Genomic DNA, 20,904 nt, shown 5'->3' on the forward strand with positions numbered 1-20,904 from the left:
ACTGAAGGCAGCCCGGCAGGAGGATAGCAAGGGCTCAGCACAGTGTGCTGGAAGCTGAGCCCAACCCCATGGGAGCCGAGCCCAGCCCCACAGGAGCCTGCAGTTTTACTCCCAGGGCAGCCCCAACCAGCTGCGACTAGAGGGACTTTGGGAGAGTGGATCACAGCAGCTGTGGTGGTCTCCAGAAATATCAACCCAAAAATGCCAAAGAAAAAGTAAAAGGTCAGTGTAGAGCTCTGTTGAAACTGGGGGGGGGGGGCACTAGGAGTGCGGCCCAGCCCCTGCTGCCTGGAGCGAGAAGCAGTGGAGGCCCGGCAGCCATTCAGCCACCACTATGTGGCTGCTTCAGAGCTCCTGGCCTGCAGATTGTGGGGGGTCCAAGCAACCATTCAGAGGTTAATCATTCTTGCTTTAACCTGCCTGGATCTGGATCATGGTCTTGGGTGGTGGTCCTGAAGTGTGTGCCAGTGGGCCAGCTTGTGGGGGCTGTAGAGACAGTGCCTTCCTAATAGCTCCAGCAGCTGCGAAAACCCCAGCAATTTGGGACAAAGCTCTCCCTTCTGGAAGCAGAGTTCTACTGTAGCAAAGAGCTCAAAAGTCAAGTAATTGGCTGCCAATATGAGCAAGCAATGGAAGCATAAACAAATGCTAGAATCCTTTTTTGGGGACAAAAAGGATCAAGGTGTGGAGCTGGAGGAAGACATTGAAGTCAGAACTTCTGCACCAAAAGCTTCCAAGAAAAATATGACTGGTTACAAGCCATGGAGGAACTCAAGAAGGATTCTGAAAATCAAGTAAGAGAAGTGGAGGAAAAATTGGGAAGAGAAATGAGAATGGTGCAAGAAAATCGTGAAAAGAGAGTCAACAGCCTGACTGAAGAAAATAACACTTTAAAAAATAGATTAACTCAAATTGCAAAAGAGGCACAAAAAGCCAATGAGGAGAAGAATGCCTTAAAAAGCCAAATTGCACAGATAGAAAAAGAATTTCAAAAATTCACTGGAGAGAATAAGTCTTTCAAAATTAGATTGGAAGGGGCGGCCAGGTGGCTCAGCGAGTAAGAGCACTGGCTCCAGTGTCGGGATGACCTGGATCAAATCCGGGCTCAGATACTCAACACCACACCCAGAAATAACTGGCCGTGTAACCTTGAACAAGTTACTTAACCCTGATTGCTTTAAAAAAATATTAGATTGGAGCAAATGGAAGCTAATGACTTTATGAGAAATCAAGATACAACGGATCCAAACAATTGAAAAAATAGAAGGCAATGTGAAATAACTCATTGGGAAAACCACTGACCTGGAAAATAGATCCAGCAGAGATAACTTAAAAATTATTGGACTACCTGAAAGCTATGATAAAAAAAAGACCTAGAAATCACCCTTCAAGAAACACTCAAGGAAAATTGCCCTGATATTTTAGAACGAGAGGGCAAAGTAGAAATTGAAAGAATTCACCCGTCACCTCTTGAAAAATATCCTAAAAAGAAAACTCCTTGGAATATCATAGCCAGGTTCTGGAATTCCCAGATCAAGGAGAAAATATTACAAGCAATCAGGATGAAACAATTTGAATATTGTGGAAACACAATCAGGATAACACAGGATCTAGCAGCTTCTACATGAAGAGATCAAAGGGCTTGGAATATGATATTCCAGAGATCAAAGGAGCTAGGATTAAAACCAAGAATCACCTACCCAGCAAAACTGAGTATAATGTTTCAGGAGAAAATATGGTCCTTCAATGAAGCAGAGCCCTTTCAAGCATTCTTGATGAAAAAAACAGAGTTGAATAGAAAATTTGACATTCAGATACAAGAAGTAAGAGAAGCATGAAAAGATTAACAGGGAAAAGAAATCATAAGAAACTTATCAAAGTTGAACTATTTACATGCCTACATGGAAAAACAATAAGTGTAATTTATGAAGCTTTTCTCAGTATGAGGATAGTTGAAGGGAATATAAATGTATATATGTATACATACATATATATGTCTATAGGAGGGTATATGTACATATGAATATATGTAAGTGTTTGTATATATGTATAGCTATACACAGACAGAGGGCACAGGATCAATTGAAAAGGAAGGGATGATATTTAAAAGGTGAAACTGAGAGGTGAGAGAGGAATATAATGAGAGGAGATGGCGAGAGACAGAATGGGGTAAATTATCTCATATAGAAGAGGCAAGGGAAAACTATCACTATGAAGAGGAAGAACAGGAAGGCAAAAGGGAATGGGTCAACCTTACTCTCATTGAATTTGGCTTAGGGAGGGAATGACATACACACAAAATTAGGTATCTTGCCCTAGAGGAGAGTAGGAGAGATGGGGATAAGACAGGGGGGATGATGGAGGGGAGGGCAGGTTAGGGGGAGGGTAATTAGAAGTACACACTTTTGAAAAGGGACAGGGTTGGGGTGGCCAAGTAGCACAGCGAGTAAGAGCACCTGCTCCAGTGTTGGGATGACCTGGAGATCGAATCCTGGGCTCGGACACTCAGTACCACACCCAGAAATAACTGGCCATGTAACCTTGAGCAAGTTACTTAACCCTGATTGCTTTAAAAAATAAATAAAGAAAAAAAAAAGAAAAGGGACAGGGTCAAAGTAGAGAATAGAAAAAGTGGGGGGAGGGATAGGATGGAGGGAAATATAGTCAGTCTTTCACTATATATCCACTATGGAAATATTTTATGTAACTACACATACACAACATATATTGAATTGTTTATCTTCCCAGTAAGGGTGAGTGAAGAGGGAGGAAGGGAAAGAATCTGGAATTCAAAGTTTTAAAATCAAATGTTTAAAAAAATTTTTATTATTATTATTTTTTACATGCAACTAGGAAATGAGATATACAGGCACTGGGGTATGGAGATCCATCTTGCCCTACTGGAAAGTCAGAGGGGGGATAGAGGAGGATATAGGAGAGAGCAGACTGGGGGAGGGAGTATACAGTGGCATCCCTGTTTTGGGGTGATGGGTAGGGGAAAGACGGGGAGAAAATTTGTAACTCAAAATCTTGTGGAAATGAACTATGTAAACTAAAAATAAACAAAATTTAATTAAAAACAAACAAAAAGGATTGAAAGGGAGTAGATACTTTTCTGAGAGCAGAGGGCTTAAGAAGATAACAAGATGGCTCCATTTACTTAAGGGATGAAGGGAAACAAAAGAAAATAGTAGGGGAGTCATCAAGGGAAAGGCAGAGTACAGAAAAAAAAAACATAGGGACATCACAGGTAGAACCAGAAAGTTAGTACCGAAAATTGTCATGTAAACTGGCATTTTACACTTGAGGAAAGGAAGGCCCAGCGAAATCACTTCTGAAAGCTGGGAGCCCCAAGATAAACTCTACATATTTGCCAAAGACTAATCTCTGAAGGCTCAACATTTTGACTCTAGTAGAGAGATAGACCCTACTGAAAATAATCCTCAGAAATTCAGATAATTGTGTTGGACTGGACCAAACTCCTAGGAGGTGATAGAATCCCAGAGTAAGGAGGGACTTTAGAGGTCATTGGGTCTATTGACTCCCTAATTCAGTCATCTCCTCTGGTCAGCTGGAATGAATGGGGCCTCAGAGGCTGTCTAGCTAATCCAACCTGTGTCCAACCAAGAACTTCCATACAACACCTTGGTCGTGTCTTGGCTCTCTGCTACGTGTAGGATCAAATGTAAAATCCTGTGTGTGGCTTTTAGGACTCTCCATCACACAGGCTTCTTAAGTCTTACTCGTCTCCCCTTCCTGCTACACCTTTTGACCTCTTTGCTCATCCTACAACATGACCCTCCATCTCCCCATTATGTCTGTTCACTGGCTGTCCCCCAAACCTGGAATTCTCTCCCTCCTCAATTCCCTCCCCTGGGCTTTCCTGGTTCCCTTCAAGTCTCAGCTAAAGCCCCAGTTTCTGTGAGAAGCCACTCCTGCCTCCTACCCCATTCTTTAACACTGGATCTTTCCACTCACAGATAACTGTAGCCTTTATGTACGTCCTGTACATGCACAGTCATTTGCATGTTGGTGTCCCCCACTCTCATTAGACTGTGAGTGCCTTGAGAGAGCAGATGGCTTTTATACCCCTAGCACTTAGCATCATCCTGGGCATATGGTACTTCATGAATCACTGCTTCACTTGACTTCTCTCAAAGACCTCCAGGGACAGAGTAGCCAATGGCAGGAGGTTCCTCTGTTCCCATCAGGTAAGACCCCTTCATACTTCTTGGAGGGTTTAGATTCCTCTTTGCACTTGTTTTGACATACCAGGCCTTGCTACCTCTGGCATGTGACCCTTACTTTCTGGAAGCATGAACTGAGCTGGGTAAGGTGGGAAGTGGAAGAATCAGGTGATCAAGAAGCTTTTGGACTGATTGCCCCATGTCACTTTAAACAGTGAATGAAGGTCTACTTTCCACCCATTTAGCCCTCACCCTGGTCTCTGGACGCAGATAGGAGAAGGCCGATGCCTCTTTTACAAACCGACTTTCAAATATTATGTACAAGCATGGAATATATGACCAGAAGGGATTCGTAAAGAGCATTGGGTCCAATCCTTTCCTTTGCAGATGAGAAACTGAGGCCTGGAAATCCTGAAGTGACAGACAGAAAGTAGCAGAGGTAGCAGCAACACATTTATGTTGACTCTAAATGAAGTGATATTTTAGAGACACGCATCCCAATGATATTTTAGAGTGATAAGTTTAAAGATTTAGAGACAACATGTCACAACAATACCACCCCAGCAGCAAAAGGCTTACCTCTCCAAGATGAAACACCATTCCTCCAACCAGTCCAAATCTAGCACAGAATCAGGTCTCTTCCTCTACTCTACAAGAACATGCTTAGAGTCTGTCAAAGTCAAATATTAAGAGGACTGCCCAGAACCGCTGCAGATGGGGTCAGACCAGCCACAGGCGTGTGTAAACATGGTCAGTAATTCTCCTCCCCATCCAATAGAGCCAGATGAAAGAGCTCAAGCACACCTTCCTACCCAAACTCTTTTGTCCCACTTTTCCACTGAATTAAGACACAATTCTCCTCATCGGTCCCACAGCCCAACACTTCTGGGCTATTGGGAATCAATGTCATTCAACTGAGATGTGCAGCGTCCAAAAGTGGACAATCCTATGGAACCACTCACAAAAAGCTCCATGAGGCCTTCTCACTTACTTTATCTTCTTGAGAAACAATATGGTGCATAGTGGCTAGCCTTGGAGGCAGGAAGCCCTGTCTCAGACATGTACTGGGAATGAGCAAGTCCCCAAACCTTTCAATGACCCAGATAACTCTCTAAAACTATCGTTACTGATGAACTGCCAATTTGCATCTGCAGAAGGATCTTCGATAGTGGGAGTTCCCTTCCTCCCTTCCCCAGTAAATATCCATCTTCTTATACTGACTTCACTCCAAAAACTTGGTGCTGCAATACTTTTCCCATGCCCTGTCAGATTATATGTGCTAGAAACAAGGATTTCAGTAAAGACAAACTGCTTTGGGAGATAGGTGTGCTCCTAAAAAGGAGCTGGTTGGTTGTCTTATTTTAAAATTGAATTACACTTGAAAGCATACATTCCTATTCAACCTATTTTGTCCCACTTTTCTTTGGATCAGTCCTTCTACCCAACACATCTGAGCTAGAGAATCAATGTCCCTGGAGGTGCTCATTATTTAAAGGAACTCTGCAGCAAAATTAGTCATAGAAGAAGAAATCCCTCCCAATTTCTTCTGAGTTTAAATCTTGATGTACTGTATTGGATTGTGTGTGTGTGTGTGTGGATATATATATATATATATATATATATATATATATATATATATGGATGGATAGATGGATAGATAGATAAATATGTATTGCATATATGTGTATATTTCTATAAAGAACATTTTGTAGCACATGCAGAAATGGGAGATGCTTGGACTTTAAAAAAAATGAGGAATTTTAGGATTTTGTAATCTAATATTTCAGGAGTACATGAGGAATGTGTAGATTTCAAGTATAAAAATGTCAGGGAAGATTTTCCTATTTTCAAGATATCCAGCCTTTTCAAGAGGTTTCCCTCAGCAATTCATTTCAATGTTTAACTTTCACTGTCTGGACATTTTTCTCTACATGAACTTAATTACCTTCGTCTGGAATTTAGCCCCTCCTGCTATGCCCTCCATTACCTCTCTTAGTTCTCTCTGGAGAGGCAGAACGGCTGGCCTCTTTCCTCTCTAGTGTAACCCTTTATTTGCATTGTAGCTCTTGATAGATCTTTCCTCCATTTTATCTTTTTTGGGGGATAGGTGAGCATAATTTCCCCCTTTAAATCATATGAGAGCCTTAGTTATCAGAAAGAACCCTCGGCTTGAGAGTTTCAGTCCCAAGTTCACCACTGATAGCCTTGGAGAAATCACAACATCACACCTCCAGACCCAGAAGAGACTTCAGAGGTCATCTACTCCAACTGCCTTGTTTTACAGGTGAGGAAATTAAGGTTCAACGAGGTTGACTTAATCCAAGTCACAAGAAGTGAATGACCCAGTTAGGAAATGAGCTCAGGTCCCATGATTCCAAGTGCAGAGTGTCGGGATAACCTATACACTTTTTTTTTGTTCGTTTTTTGGAGGGGGGAAGACAGGGCAATTGGGGTTAATGACTTGCCCAAGGTCAGACAGCTAGTAAGTGTTAAGGGTCTTAAGTGTCTGAGGTCGCATTTGAACTCAGGTCCCCCTAACTCCAGGGCCAGTTCTCTGTTCACTGCGCCACCTAGCCACCCCAAACCTGTACACTTCTGGCCCTCAGTTTCTTCATTGGTGAACTGCAGATAATGATTAAGCTCTTTCTTCACAAAACTGCAAGCACTATATGAATACGAGCTGTTATTGATAATAAATAGTTTCTAAATGTCCGATCGTTTTTATGACTAGTGTGTGATCTCTGGTCTCACTCCCCACCCACCCCACAGAGAAGGAATTATCTTAGGAGAATGCCCATTATTGGGCATCTGCCGTAGAGTAAGAAACAACCACAGAAAGTACCACCAATCAGAGAGGGATTGTTTGATCCCATTGTGTATCGGAATCCCTAGGTCTTCCCACAAGTGCACCTTTGTTTCTTGATTCAAAGACTACAGTCTAGGCCAGCAGGGCTAAGACAATGTCCCAGGCAGGTTTCTGATTGCCCAGGAAGGCTGAGCAAAGTCTAAAATGCAGGAGACCCAGGAAAAAATGTTGTTCCTGGCATAATAACAGCCATGGAGGTTTCTTAAGGCTTTAGTCACGCTCTGTTTGACTTTCATTAAGAAAAACATCATCAGAAAAACAGACCCTGGGAGCAGAGTATTTCACAACAAGAGAAACTAACAAGAAACATTTAATAGGAGACTCTGACATCCAGACTGCAAGGGGGGTCAATGCAAAGATGTAATGGGAGGAAACCTAGGGGTCATCTCGGCCAGTCCCCCACATTTTACAGATGAGGAAAATGAGGTCCATAAGGGTTAAAGTGACCCACTCAAGGTCACAATAAAGGGCTTGAACCCAGGCCCTAATTCCTCTTTGTCTCTTGGCTACAAACTCTTTAAATATATTATATATTTTTAATTTATGGAATAAAACAACCATTTCTATAACATAGTAAAATTTTTTAAAAAGATAATTGTACATGAAAATGAAAGTCTACTACACACAACTTGCTATTTCTTTCAAATATATAACAAATATCTTGCAAATTTCTTTTTTTCTCCTTCTCACCCTAGAGTTAGCTACTGCTAGACACAAATATGTATGTGTGCATATATATGTATACATGTATGTATATGTGTGTGTGTTTGAATATTGTCAGATTTATTGTTCTTGAGACCATAGATTTAGTGCTGGAAAGCATTGTAGACGCTGTCGAGTCTAGTCTCCTAGACTCCATAAAGATGAGGAAACTGAGTCAGAAAGACAAAGTGACTTCCCTAAGGTCACAGAGCTAGCAAGCATCTGAGGGAGGATCTGAACCTGTGTTTAAGTCCAAGGACATGGGTCTACCAGGCTATTTTCAGCAGCTCCTCTGCCATCCTGACCTCCCAGTCCCTAACCAGGACATCAGAGACATTTTCCCCAGTGAATCCCTTTGGATTTACTTGGACTTCTGTTTCTAAAGCATAAACTCTTCACAGAGGAATTGGTATGTGATGGGGAGGTGAGAAAAGTGAGAGGTGTCTCATAAATATCCCTGACCCACTTGCTTGCATGCATGGAGGTATTTATGGTTTGCAAGATTTAGGCTATAAAAAAAAAAAATTCCATCTGACTTTTTTTCTACCAAGGCCTCCTTTGCTACAGGGCAGTTTGGGGAGCGGAGTTTAGGGAAAGGAGGAGGGGAGGGGAGCGTTGGGAATCAACATGTAGAATACTTGGTTGGGGGGAAGGGGAGGGGAGAGGCATAAAACATTCCATCCATACTATTTAGGTTATTTTAGTCAGAACTATGTCTACATGAGCCAACAGTATTTCACTGAGAAAGCTGCATGGCATTCAGAGGATTATGTATAATCTTCTAGGCCCTTGTCCTTTTTAGAGGTGATAAGTCAGGAACAGTGGGCATAACAGTATACTGGCAAGAACAGAAGACTTGTCCAAACACTGGGGTTCAAGACCTGACTGACATTTTTTAGCTATGTAATCTTGGACAAGGTCAGGTAGGTGGTATAGTGGATAGAGTGCCAGGCTTAGAATCAGGAAAATTCATCTTCCTGAGTTTAAATCTGGCCTCAGACACCTATTAGATGTGTGACCTTGGACAAGTCACTTAACCCTGTTTGCCTCAGTTTCCCCATCTGTAAAATGAACTGGAGGAAAAAATGGCAAACCACTCCAGCATCTTTGTCAAGAAAACCCCAAGTGGAGCCATGAAAAGTCAGACATTACTTAAAAATGACTGAATGACAAATCTTGGGTAAAGTATGTAGTTTCTCCAGGCCTGGCACATAGTAGGTGGTTCTTAAATGTTCACTGTTGTTCCATTGTGGAATCCTAGAAGTGAGTGGAAGACTTTGGTGACCACATTGATGACTGATAAGAGTCACAATTCACCAGAATCATCAACACGAGTTGTAACTTTTCTTTTTCAAAATGCAGCTCACTCATTTATTTATGATACTGTCAGATTTTTCCATTACTTATTCATGTATTCATTTTTATTTTATAGGAAGTGGACCAGTGCATGGAAAAGTCAAGATGATCTGGCTTAAAGTCCTGCTTCTGATGCACTCCAGCCAGGTGACCATGGGCAGCCAGTCATTGAACTGCTAAGAGGTGAGATGCTGATTTATCAGCAGAGGGAGTTCCCACACAAGGAGTTTCCCATACCTGATAAAATTATAGTTGTAAATATCATTCTTAAAAAAAAAAAAAGCACCAGTGAAGTCTTATAAGGACCCAGTATCACTTACTGTACTCATAGCTTCAACATAATTCATGAGGGCAGTGGATTCCCTTTCAGCTGTCCTTAAAGAGCCACATAAGTTAAGCCTGAGAGCCACACTGGGGCTATGGGCTTGTCACCCATGGTAGCAGGAAAATCTATCAGAGGCCTCTGCCATGAGACACGGGGCGATTTGTTTTCCTAAAAAGGTACTGAAACCCTTATCAGGACTCAGTTGGCTCAGGACTAAGGACCCAGGATGCTGATCCAGCTTCCTGCTCTCCTGATTATACAAAGCTTCTCCCTGAGGTTTGAATTGAGGACCACCATGGGTGACTCAGAGGCAGACAAGCTGTGCTCAACTCAATCACCATGGCATCCAAGCTAAATGTCCTTATTGGATACACTCTTTGTCACGGCTAAGTGCATCTCCTTTTGTTAACTATTTGATAGCCTACTTGTATCTAATTTTATACCAAACTAAGCCGACTGAGGCAGCCTGCTTGGCCCTAGACCCCAATACCATGGCAGGCATACAGGAGGAGACAAGGGAAATCTTTCTGGCTACCCTTTTATGCCACTCTAACTCTGAAAGGAAGCCTGGTAAAATGGCCACCACCATCAGCAGAGGAATCAAGCATATGTTGACCATAAGACAATCTCTACAGAGCTTTCACACTCTGCAAATGATTTCTATACATCATTCTTCTCTGTGTTGTGTACTGGGGTCTCTGTGTTCATGTTAGATGGTGCCACAGCAGAAAGAGTGTTGGACTTGGAGTCAGAAGAACCCGAGTTCAAATCTGCCTTTGATACTTGCTGAGCAAATCACAAAACCTGCCTCGGTTTCCTCATCCATAAAATGGGGGCAATAATAGCACCTTCCTCCCAGGTCAGGGCCCTTTGCAGACCTCCCATGCTGCTTACATGATGGGTATCAGGCCCCCACCACCTTTCCCTGAGTGAAGAGAGAAGCCATTTCCATGGGAAGTTTGCTCCTTGGAAGGTGAATATTAGATGCTGATGATGCGGTGCCTCTGTCCATAAGCCGTACAGTGGGCCTAAGACGGTGTAGATGTGGACAGGTGGCTTGCATCTGATGACGGAGATCATGCATTATGCAGACAGTCTGTCCCTGGCTCAGGGCCAGACATGAGCCAGATCAGAGGACAGCCAGAGCTCTGAATGATGAACAACCTCCCTCAGCACACTCAGACCTTGGCGTAGCCTCTTTGTCAGAGGCTGAGGACAAGTCGGCAGTTCTAATGCCAGTGAGCAGCACAGGGCTTGTTACCTGGCACAGGCTTCATAAACAGTTGTTGGCTTGACTTCAATCTTGTGATTTTCTTATCTTAGAGTAGGGGCAGGAGTGGGAGGGGAGGAAAACTGACTTTTTTTTGAGGAGGGAAGGCAAGGCAATTTGGGTTAAGTGACTTGCCCAAGGTCACGCAGCTAGTGTGAACTCAGGTTCTCCTAACTCCAGGGCCAGTGCTCTCTTCACTGCACCACCTAGCTGCCTCTGGAAGCCTGACTTCTTGCCAATTTGAATTGAAAACTATTGTTTAAAAATCTTTGTATTAAAATCCCCCACAGAACTCTAACAGCCCAAGGCTGCCATCTCGATTTCAATCAGGAGCCCTGGAACAATCCCAGTGTAACTTTGCTTCTGCACAGGTCCAAGGATGAATAAGCACTTGGAGCTCATTTACAGATAAGGCCAAATGTCTCTCAAGGTGAGATTGGCTCTAAAAGGCAGGCCCACCAAGACAAATCAGGCCACGCTGTGCATCTGCTCCTCCAAAGCTTTCATTGTAAGGACTCAGGTGATTATAGTGAAGACCAGGGACGAGAAAATTGCTTCAGTCAATTGATGAGCAAACATTAAGCACCTATTCTGTTCCATGCTCTGGCTTAGCACCATGGGTAAACATCTAGGTATGAACAAAACAAGGAGCACACAAGTTCAGAACCGTGTGCTCAGAAGACGTCAGGAAAGGAGGCTGGCCACTAAGAGGCCAAGAGGAGGCAGGCAAGAAAGGGGAATCCAGGCGGGTCTAATGGTACAGAGGTGAGCAGTGGAAGACGCAATTTGGCTGCACTGATTCGTAGAACTTTAGAGGTAGGAAGGGCCTTGTTGATCGATCATCTAATAGCACAATCTCCTCATTTAAAAGATGAAGAAACAGAAGGTAAGGAAAGTGAAATGACTTACCCAAAGTCACCCTGGAACAACTAAACCTATGCTCGAACCCCAGTCTCCTATCTGTTGGTCTAGGGGTAGCAGAACTCAATCAAGAAAATAGGAAAGATTGGGCACACCTTTATGCATTGTCTCTATCTGGGGAAATTCTGCCCATCCAATGAAAGGAGTCAAGGCAGTTAGGTGGAGCAGTGAATAGAGGACCAGCCCTGGAGTCAGGAGGACCTGAAATCAAATCTAGCCTCAGACACTTAACACTTACTAGCCGTGAAACCTTGGGCAAGTCACTTTAACCTCAATTGCCCTGCTTTTTCCCCTCCAAAAAGGACTAAGACTGATTCTAGAACCCACTGTAACATTGTGACCAGACTCTTCTAAGAAAAATTGAATGGAAGCCTGTTTTTGAAGGCTGTGACTAGAAAGAATAAGACTCAGTCAAGTATGAAGACCAATCCTTTTTTTTTGGGGGGGGGGAAGGGACAAGGCAATTGGGGTTAAGTGAGTCGCCCAGAGTCACACAGCTAACAAGTGTCAAATGTCTGAGGCCACATTTGAACTCAGGTGCTCTATTCACTGCATCACTCAGGCGCCCCAGGACCAATACTTTCAAAAGGGATAACCTCTAATTTCCACCTCTCCAAAGCTATGAGTTTCTGATCGTATGATTGCATATACAAGGGGAGATTAATTGGCTTCAGTTGAAGGGATACTAGGCTAAAGGAATAGGTCAGTTATTACTGTAGTTGTCTTCTGAGTCATGACAAAAAAATTAAATATCTAATCAGAAAAATGTGAGATCAAATACTCAGACTTCACAGCTATATTCACCACTTACTGAAGAACCACCTTGGAGTATTTGATTTATCATCCTAATGACATTGAAGAGACCACAGCCTAAATCTCACCTGGGGATTCAGCCATAATACAGGGTAGTGATTCCCAACAGCATCTTGTGACTTACAAAGCTTGCTAAATAAGAGAAGAGATGAGACTCTGAGATTTCCACAAACCTGTCCCGGCACTATAATCAGCGAAAGAAGTCATCTCTCCCTGGAAAATAAAACTCTAGCTAGTCTTGTGGAAGCTATAAGAAGTCACATTGAAAAGGGGAGCCATGAGGACTGTCTGGTAATGAGTTGAGGAGACAGGCAACCATGGTTTGGGTTTTTGCCAGGCGAGTCTAACATAATTAGGACACAGAATGAATGCAGGAGCAGTTAACTCAGTTAAATGGAAAAATGGTCCCCAGAGTGAGGACTGTTACTAATCAGTGACACTGAGCTGCAAGAATTCCTGACATTAGTAAAAAAATGCTATGGAAAATTCATTTCATGCTTGTCTACTCAGGTAAAACCTAGAGCCAAATTGTTATAGAAAACTAAAAATAAGAAACAGAGGGTGGGTGAGCTAGGGAAGGATATAAATAGATGTCAGGTGATTGGAAGGTGATTGTCATCTGCTGACTTTGATGCACAAACACATACACATACACACACACACACACACAAACACACAGCCTGTGTAGACCTTGACTCTACACAGCTGAAGCCAGTATTAACTATCTGGACTGAGGCATGGGACAGTTAAGATGTTACTACATATATATCTCCATTCTAATCAAAGAAGGAAATGTATATGCATGATCCAGAAAAGAGAATATCCAGTTTAGAGTATGAAAAATACATTCTCTTTGCTCACATCACAGTGTTTTGGAACTGGTCACTGTCCAATAGAGGCTAAAGTATAAATCATTCAATCAATCAATCAGCATTTATTAAGCACTTCTTACATGCCAGGCACAGTGTTAGGCACAGAGGACACAAAAACAAACTTGACCTTGTCCTCAAGGAACTTACCTTCAATTGGGGAGACACCTTTGTACACATGTGGGATAAAAAATAAACACAAGATCTTTGGAATGAGGGGAACGACTAGCAGCTGCCAGGGAATAGGGAGAGGGTGACCCTTGAGCTCAGCCTTAAAGTAAATAGGGTTTCTAGGTGGTAGAAGTGAGGAGGGAGTGTGCTCCTGGAGGGGCAACAGCCAGAACAGAAACATGGAAATGTGAGATGGAGAGCTGTGTGTGAGATAGTTTTTATTTTCATCCGGGGCAAAAAGAGTTGTAGATGAGGGTGCAGAGGGGAAGTGACGGGTGGCCCAGCTCCACCACAGATTCAGTGAAGAAGGGGCGGCACAACCCAGAGATGAGAGGAGTGGGGATCACATACACATGTTAAAGTGACACAATGGGCTGGGCTGGTCCAGGACCATGAGGCATGGACCAGAGAGGGTCCTTATTACGTGGTCTATGTATGGGATAAGGAGCTGCCACAGAGAGGGCACTTTCAAGAGAGAATATGTACACACACACACACACACACACACACACACACACACACGATGTTAGCATCCTGTTATAAAGCTCTGCTCACCCCAGGCTAGTCTAAACAGCAGATTTATAAAAATTTAAAGATCAATTTTGTGACCTGTTCCTCCCCTGAAATTTCACTTCTTTGTTCATCACTCCACACAAACTTCTTCAAGGTCACCAAGGACTTACTATTCACCAAGTGGCCTTTTCTCAGTCCTCTTTCTCCTTGGGCTTTCCATACCATTTGACTCCACAGAACATGACTTTTATTATATTCACTCTCTTCCCTTGGAAGAGGGAGCCCAGAGATCCCAAATTTTCTGTCCAAGATCACACAGCCTGAAAGGATCAAAGTTGTTCCTTGAATTGGGATCTCTTTCCTGGTTTCCAACTCTGCTCTCTTCACTGCACCACGGACCTCCAAGCCTGCCTCTTTCCATGTTCTACTGGCACTAGCCTCTAGTTCTGCCAGAAGACCTTCTGCCTGCTGGTTGGCTCTGAATTTGCCCTCTGAATTCATAAAGAATCTACGTCCACAAGGATCCTTGTAGACATATAGTCACATACTATAATGCTTTTGTCATTCAAATTGAGGAGAATCCCATCATTGATTTAGATCTGGAAAGCATCACTTAGGGGTCATCAAGTTCAACCCCCTTCACTGTGCAGATGAGTGACTGAGGCCCAAGAAGGCTCAGGGAGATGCCCAACATCACACAGGTACAAGTGGCAGAGCCAGGATTTGGACTTGTGTCTGACTTCAAATCGCACACTCCTCCTTTCTTGTTTTTGATTTTATTCATTTTATGCTGAACTTAAACACCAAATAAAGTAGACATTTCCCATACAAAGTAAAATGAAGAATATCCTACACAAAAGGGAAATTTCTATTACATAGAGATAACATCAACTCTATTAGTTATTGCATATAGAGAAGTGTGATCTACATTATATTATAATAAATTAAATATTAATATATTGACACAAATAATATTTTGGTAAATATGCATAATATAATATATTGATCTTTAGTGTGTTATATATTATAAGATAGATTATGTGTATGTATATATATATGCATATTTGTGTATATATACATTCCTAAAGGAAAATATGTATAACTATATAGCATTTTGTACTCCTTTAAAGCACTATATATAGTCAATTCTAATTAGGATCAAAAACTAATAGAAAAAGCACCTCCAAGGTCATCTTGTCCAACACTTTCATTTTATAGATAAGGAAACTAAGGCAACCCACATAAAAAGTATAAGAGGTAAGATTTGAACCCAAGACTTCTGACTAGCTAGAATCACTTTCACTGTTCCTTGCTATTTCTACTACCCTGGGGCTTCATTAACATTTTTGGGAGGTTTCTGTTTCCCCTTGTTTGCCACTATAGCTGCAGTTAATTAACATTCCACTTGGTAGGGGAGTTTGTAATTTCCAAGTCCCATCAGCACAAAGATTTAAATATTTCAATTCTGCTTTCCTATAATGTGCTGGGACAGCACAGGATCACACCACCAAACTGCCTATCTTGGCTCCCTTCAATGTGGGTGCTCTTGCCCCAGAGTGGGGGATATAGAAAACTAACCACTTTAATAGACCCTGGTTGGAAGTCTCCTTCCCAAAGGCTCTGGTCCATGGCAAGATGAACTGAATCCTAGCATCATGTTCTGCCTAGAGGAAGCCAATGCCATACTCACACTCACAATGTTTGGGCCTGACATAAGGTTTTCAGACTCAAGAAGAGAGGGCCCAAGGCCAAAGGATCATATTGGACAAAAATTAAAAGCAAAAAAGATTTTTTCCCAAAAAAATCTGTGTGAAATTTCAAACATATGCCTGACTACACATGGTCATTTGTATTCTAACTGCCCCACCTTCTTCAGAGATATACAAAAATGGGAGTTTTAAGGAAGTTGAATGGAAAAGATGAAAGTCTCTTTTCTCCCAAGGATAGATAAAGGTTTAATTGCCTATGCCTTATTTTCTAGGATCTCGTAAACAAACAAAAAAAACCCCACAATTTTTGATCACATCTCTCATTTAAATTCAACCTTCCTTCAGGATATAGTCTTAGTCAGTAGAGAAATATTCAGTGTCAACTATTGCCTTATGTATTTTTCACATTTTACTCGTGGTGCATTAGCTTAGGTTGGCAGACCCAGCAGTGGTACTAATGAGGTCAAGATCACAGGTTCAGTCCCCAAACCTTAACCTTTCTGAGACTCGGTTTCCTCATCAGCAAAGTTAGAGAGTTGGATTACAGGACCCCTGAGGTCCTGTCCAGTTCTAGACCCTGTAATGCGATGGCTGAACCTGTTGATTTCACTCTAATTCCTTGGCCTGCTGTGGTCAGAGTCTTTGCCTACCTAAGCATATTCAGGAGCATACACTTTCTTCTGCCCCTTCCTCCAATAAGAATGCCCTCTAACTAACTGAACCCTTAGTTCCAGATTAATTTTATTCCTCTCTGTAAAACCCTCCCCAGGAGGCCCACTCTCTTTAAGACCTTGACCAGCTCTGAACATCTGTAAGAGATGTCACAGCCATCTCCTGAAACTTGGCAAGCTCATCATAGGCTCTCTAGCATTGTTTGCTAATTATCTCATGGCCATTTGTTCATCCCTTCAACAAATATTTATTGGGTGCCTTCTCCATATAAAAAGTCATTAACCTTGTCTCCCTATATAAATTCCAATAGGAACTGCCATCTAAGTCTCTGTTATGCCCCTCCACAGAGCCAAATGCAAATATTGGATACATAGCAGGCTTTCCATTACCATTTGGAATGATGTGCAGGATTTAAAAGAAATGTATATACAGACGATAAAGCAGTCACAGCTGAAATCTTTATCTATTCAAGCTGTTAATAACTTCACCAATAACTCCTTTATTGCCACTGTAGTATTTAAAAGCCGGAGATGAATAGAGCAATAGACACATACAACAGCTCTCTTAGTTCATTGTATGTGGTTGGACACAATACCAAGTAAATCTATTACAAGCCAATTCCCCTGTCTTTTTTTCCTGAAATCCTTCCATCTACCTGAAAAATTCCATTGCAAAGTTGGCTTTTCCTTGTTGATCTCCTTCCCTCACAATTCTCTCTGATGAAGGCCATGGCTTCTCCTTCCCAAGTGCCCTTCTAGGTCCCCCCACCTCTTCCAGACCACTGTTTGGCCCCTATCACTAAACAGGCTCTTCTCTCTTGAAATCTAGGCTACCGTCTTCAAGTCATGAAATCTTCCTCATACATCAAGTGATATCCCTCCTCTCCTCTCCTCTCATCTCTATTTCTTCTCATCCTTCTTGATTAGTGTGATATGCATTCTGAAGACCATTCCAATCTCACAGTCCCTTGAACTTAATTTCCCTTCAATGTCTGTTCCCTTCATGGCCACACGTTTGATCTCATCAAAGCTACCATACCACAAGGATTTATCAAGCACTTACTACATGCCAAGGATTGTAAACAAAGACACAAACTGACCTCACAGAGCTTACATTATATTAGGAAGAAGAATATGCAGACATTTAGGTAGATTCCAAACTTATAGAAAGCAAGTATGAGAAACTGTTGTCTCCCAAAGATCTAACACTGAACTCCCCCCCCAACTTTGACCACAATCGCATCCACTTTTCCACATCCCATTCCCTCCTCCCTACTTTTTCATTTTATCCCAGCCTTCAATCCCTAGCCCCCTCTCACTTCTCCAATATGGTATTCTTCCTTTTTGGTACATTCAGCATGGACCTCATGGCCAGACATTTTGACAATACTCTTTCTACTGCCCTAGAATCCTTCGCCTTCTTTTTCTTCTGCTATGTCTTCCTTGATAGTCACTGATGGCTTTTAGTCTCATACTTCCTTCTGTTCCTATTCCTCCATCATTGAATTTTGCTGCAAAAAGAGATGAAATTCTACTATTGTGCCTCATAACTTCAGCCATGGGTACAACCCAATCCTTTCATGAATTTCAGATCTATTCCCTATCAACTGATTCACAGTGGCTGGTCCAAGCTTTTTCCATTCAGTCAAGTCTAACCTCACGGAACATACTGTCCATGGGGTTTTCTTGGCAAACATTCTAGTTTGTCGTTTCCTCCTTCAGTGGATTAAGGCAGAGATTAGGTGACTTGCCCAGGGTCACACAGCTAGTGAGTGTATGAAGCTGGATTTGAACTCAGGTCTTCCTGACTCCAGGTCCAGCACTCTATCCACTGAGCTATGTAGCTATCTTTCATTCAACATTAGTTCGAATTAAGAGTTCCAGTAAACCTAGAGAATATCAGAAGGGTCAGACCATTCTCTGTATTAGTTTCTGTTCTGGCTCCCTTCATAATTCTCTGCCACCCAAGGCCAGCCAATGTGTGAGAGGTATGGGGGGGGGAGGGGAGGGGATTTTCTGGAGGAATGGGGCCAGGGTGGCGAGTGTCAACCTGAATTAAAAAGACAGTCACTATAGCAAAAAATTATGATCCTTATTTGGGGTAAGGGAGCTGTAATTGGGGTACCAGGCAGCAGCAAGTGCTGAGGAGCCCCAGGAGGGGATTGGGTATGGGTTTCTTATGAAGTATTGGGGCCGGGGGGAACAATTCTTGGAACCACCAGACTGCAGGTAAGAGGGACAGGTTTCACTAAGTAGGTTGGTTTCCATAAGGAGTGAAAGTCTATAGAGAAAGCTTTGGAATCTCCAGGGGGGAGAGTTAAGTGTTTACAGAACAATCAAGGGCTGGGGCTGACCAGCCTCAGGCAGTTCATGGGTCGGGGAACAGGGACTAGGTCAGCTCCTAGTCAGCTGCATTCCCCTGGAGCCTAACTGCGCTGCTGAGTCCCAGATCTTTTTTAATGATACACTCCCTGAATGGCCGGGTACATTTTGCTGGTCACCGTGATTCAACCCTCTAAGGGCTGCTTGTGCCCTAGAATTGGGAACAGTTCCAGCATCTGGGATTTCTCCTGGTGCCTAGAGCTCTCATGGAGGCAGTCAACATAAGCCTTCCTTCCTTTGAATTGTCATAGAATTTGGGTTATATCTTTCTCATTCATCTCCCACTATTTTGCATCATACCTGTTCCTGCAAATATCTCAGCCCCCCTCCCCACCCCAGCACTACGCAAAAGTCAGGGGTTTGCATTCTTTGCCTACCTCCTTCCTCCACCCACCCCCAACACTTAGCCCTTTTATGTAGATTGCAGGCACTGAATACATACTTATTGGATTAATTGATTTGGAAGCAGTAAGAGAACATTCAGCTTTAGCAAACTTGACTCCTAAATCTTTTCAATTGGGTGTTCTACTGGAGGGGGAAAAGAAGGCAAAAAGCCTGTTTTCCTCTTCCTAAGATAAACACTTTGCTTAGACTCTGGCCCCCTCTAGCGAAGAGATTTAAAACCTTCCATTCTGCATATCTCCACAACAGGAGCTAGCAAGGAGCTTCCTGCCACTGTGAAAGAGGGAACATAACCATCAATCACCCAACCCATTTATTAAGCACCTGCTAAGTGTCAGACACTGTGCTAAGTTCTGGAGATACAGAAACAGAGCTGGAATCGTCCCTGCCCTCAGAGAGCTTACTTCAATTGGGGATTCGCCTGATGCTCCTGAGATGACTAAAGGGAGACCGGGGCGAGGGTTCTATTCTTTTGTTGTATTCATTTTGTTTGTATTCATTTATTGGAGCTGGATGGCTTCCCATTGGACATCAGTTACATTCAAGGTTACATTGGACATCAGTTACAAAGCAAACCTGGAAAAGGTTGGGATGTGCTTGAAGGTTACCTGTATTTGCTGTTACCCAGAATTCCTTTGAATCAATCAAGACGTAAACATATCCAGGTGCTAAGGAGGTGGGAGAGGGGGAGAAGAATCACACAGGGCACTGTGGGGGATGGGGAGGAGAGTGCTGCCCAACACAAGAGTAAAACCTATTTGTAAATATTCTTTTATATTGAATCACCAAGTACATTTTTCAGTTCACTATGACTTAGATCTTGAGAATTTAAGCTTCCAAAGAACAAGGACTATTTCTCCTCATTATCCCATTACCCAGCATTGTTCCTCATTCACAGATATAGGACTAGGTCCCCAGACTTCCTCATTGATGCAGGTCAGGGGCTACAGGTTGGCACCATCTCTGACACTCAGAATCTTGGAGAGCTCCCTAGAGCCCTGAGACGCTGCCCAGGCTCACACAGTCATATGTGGCAGAGATAAGCCTTGCACTCAGGACTTCCTGGCTTTAAGGTCACCTGCTCCCCCACACATCCTGAGTGATTAGCCAAATTGAAGTTACTGCTGCTGTTTCCTCTGGTTTTCAATTATGTGACTGTGTATTTATTCTCTGGAGTTGTTTTATTGAGTAGAAAGGGCTACATTCAAGAGTTCTGAACTTCTGGGAGCCCAGAAATAGTTGTGGGTTACCCCAGAAGGTAACTGGGGAGAGGAAGGAATTCCAGTTGAAACTGATGTTCCCAAAAGGGGCACTTTACAAAGCGCTGGGGGTTCAAAGAAATGGAGAAAGAGGCTTTTCCCTCAAGAAGTGGAGAGTCTCGTGAATCTATTCACAAATTTCTCATCTTTACAATCAGCATGTAAATAACTTGGTGTATATAAACTGTAAGTCTGGCCATTTCACCCTCCCATTGATAAACTACTGAGTGGCTCCCTGTTAACCTCCAATATCAGTTATAAAATCTTCTGCTTGACATTCAAAGCTCTGCATAGCCTGCACCTGCCTATATTTCTAGGTATCCTCCTGCTTTACCCACATACAGGTGCGCTGAAGTTCAACAACACTGGCCCACTGCAGATCGCCAAACACAGCACCCCATTTGCACTGACTGTGCCCTGTGCCTAGAATACTCATCCTCCCTCTCTCAGACTCTCTCTCTCTCTCTCTCTCTCTCTCTCTCTCTCTC

The sequence above is a fragment of the Petaurus breviceps genome, unplaced genomic scaffold, assembly GCF_028583685.1.
Source record: "Petaurus breviceps papuanus isolate PSGF00001 unplaced genomic scaffold, PetGlider_PUasm1.0 173, whole genome shotgun sequence".
NCBI classification, from domain to species: Eukaryota; Metazoa; Chordata; class Mammalia; order Diprotodontia; family Petauridae; genus Petaurus; species Petaurus breviceps.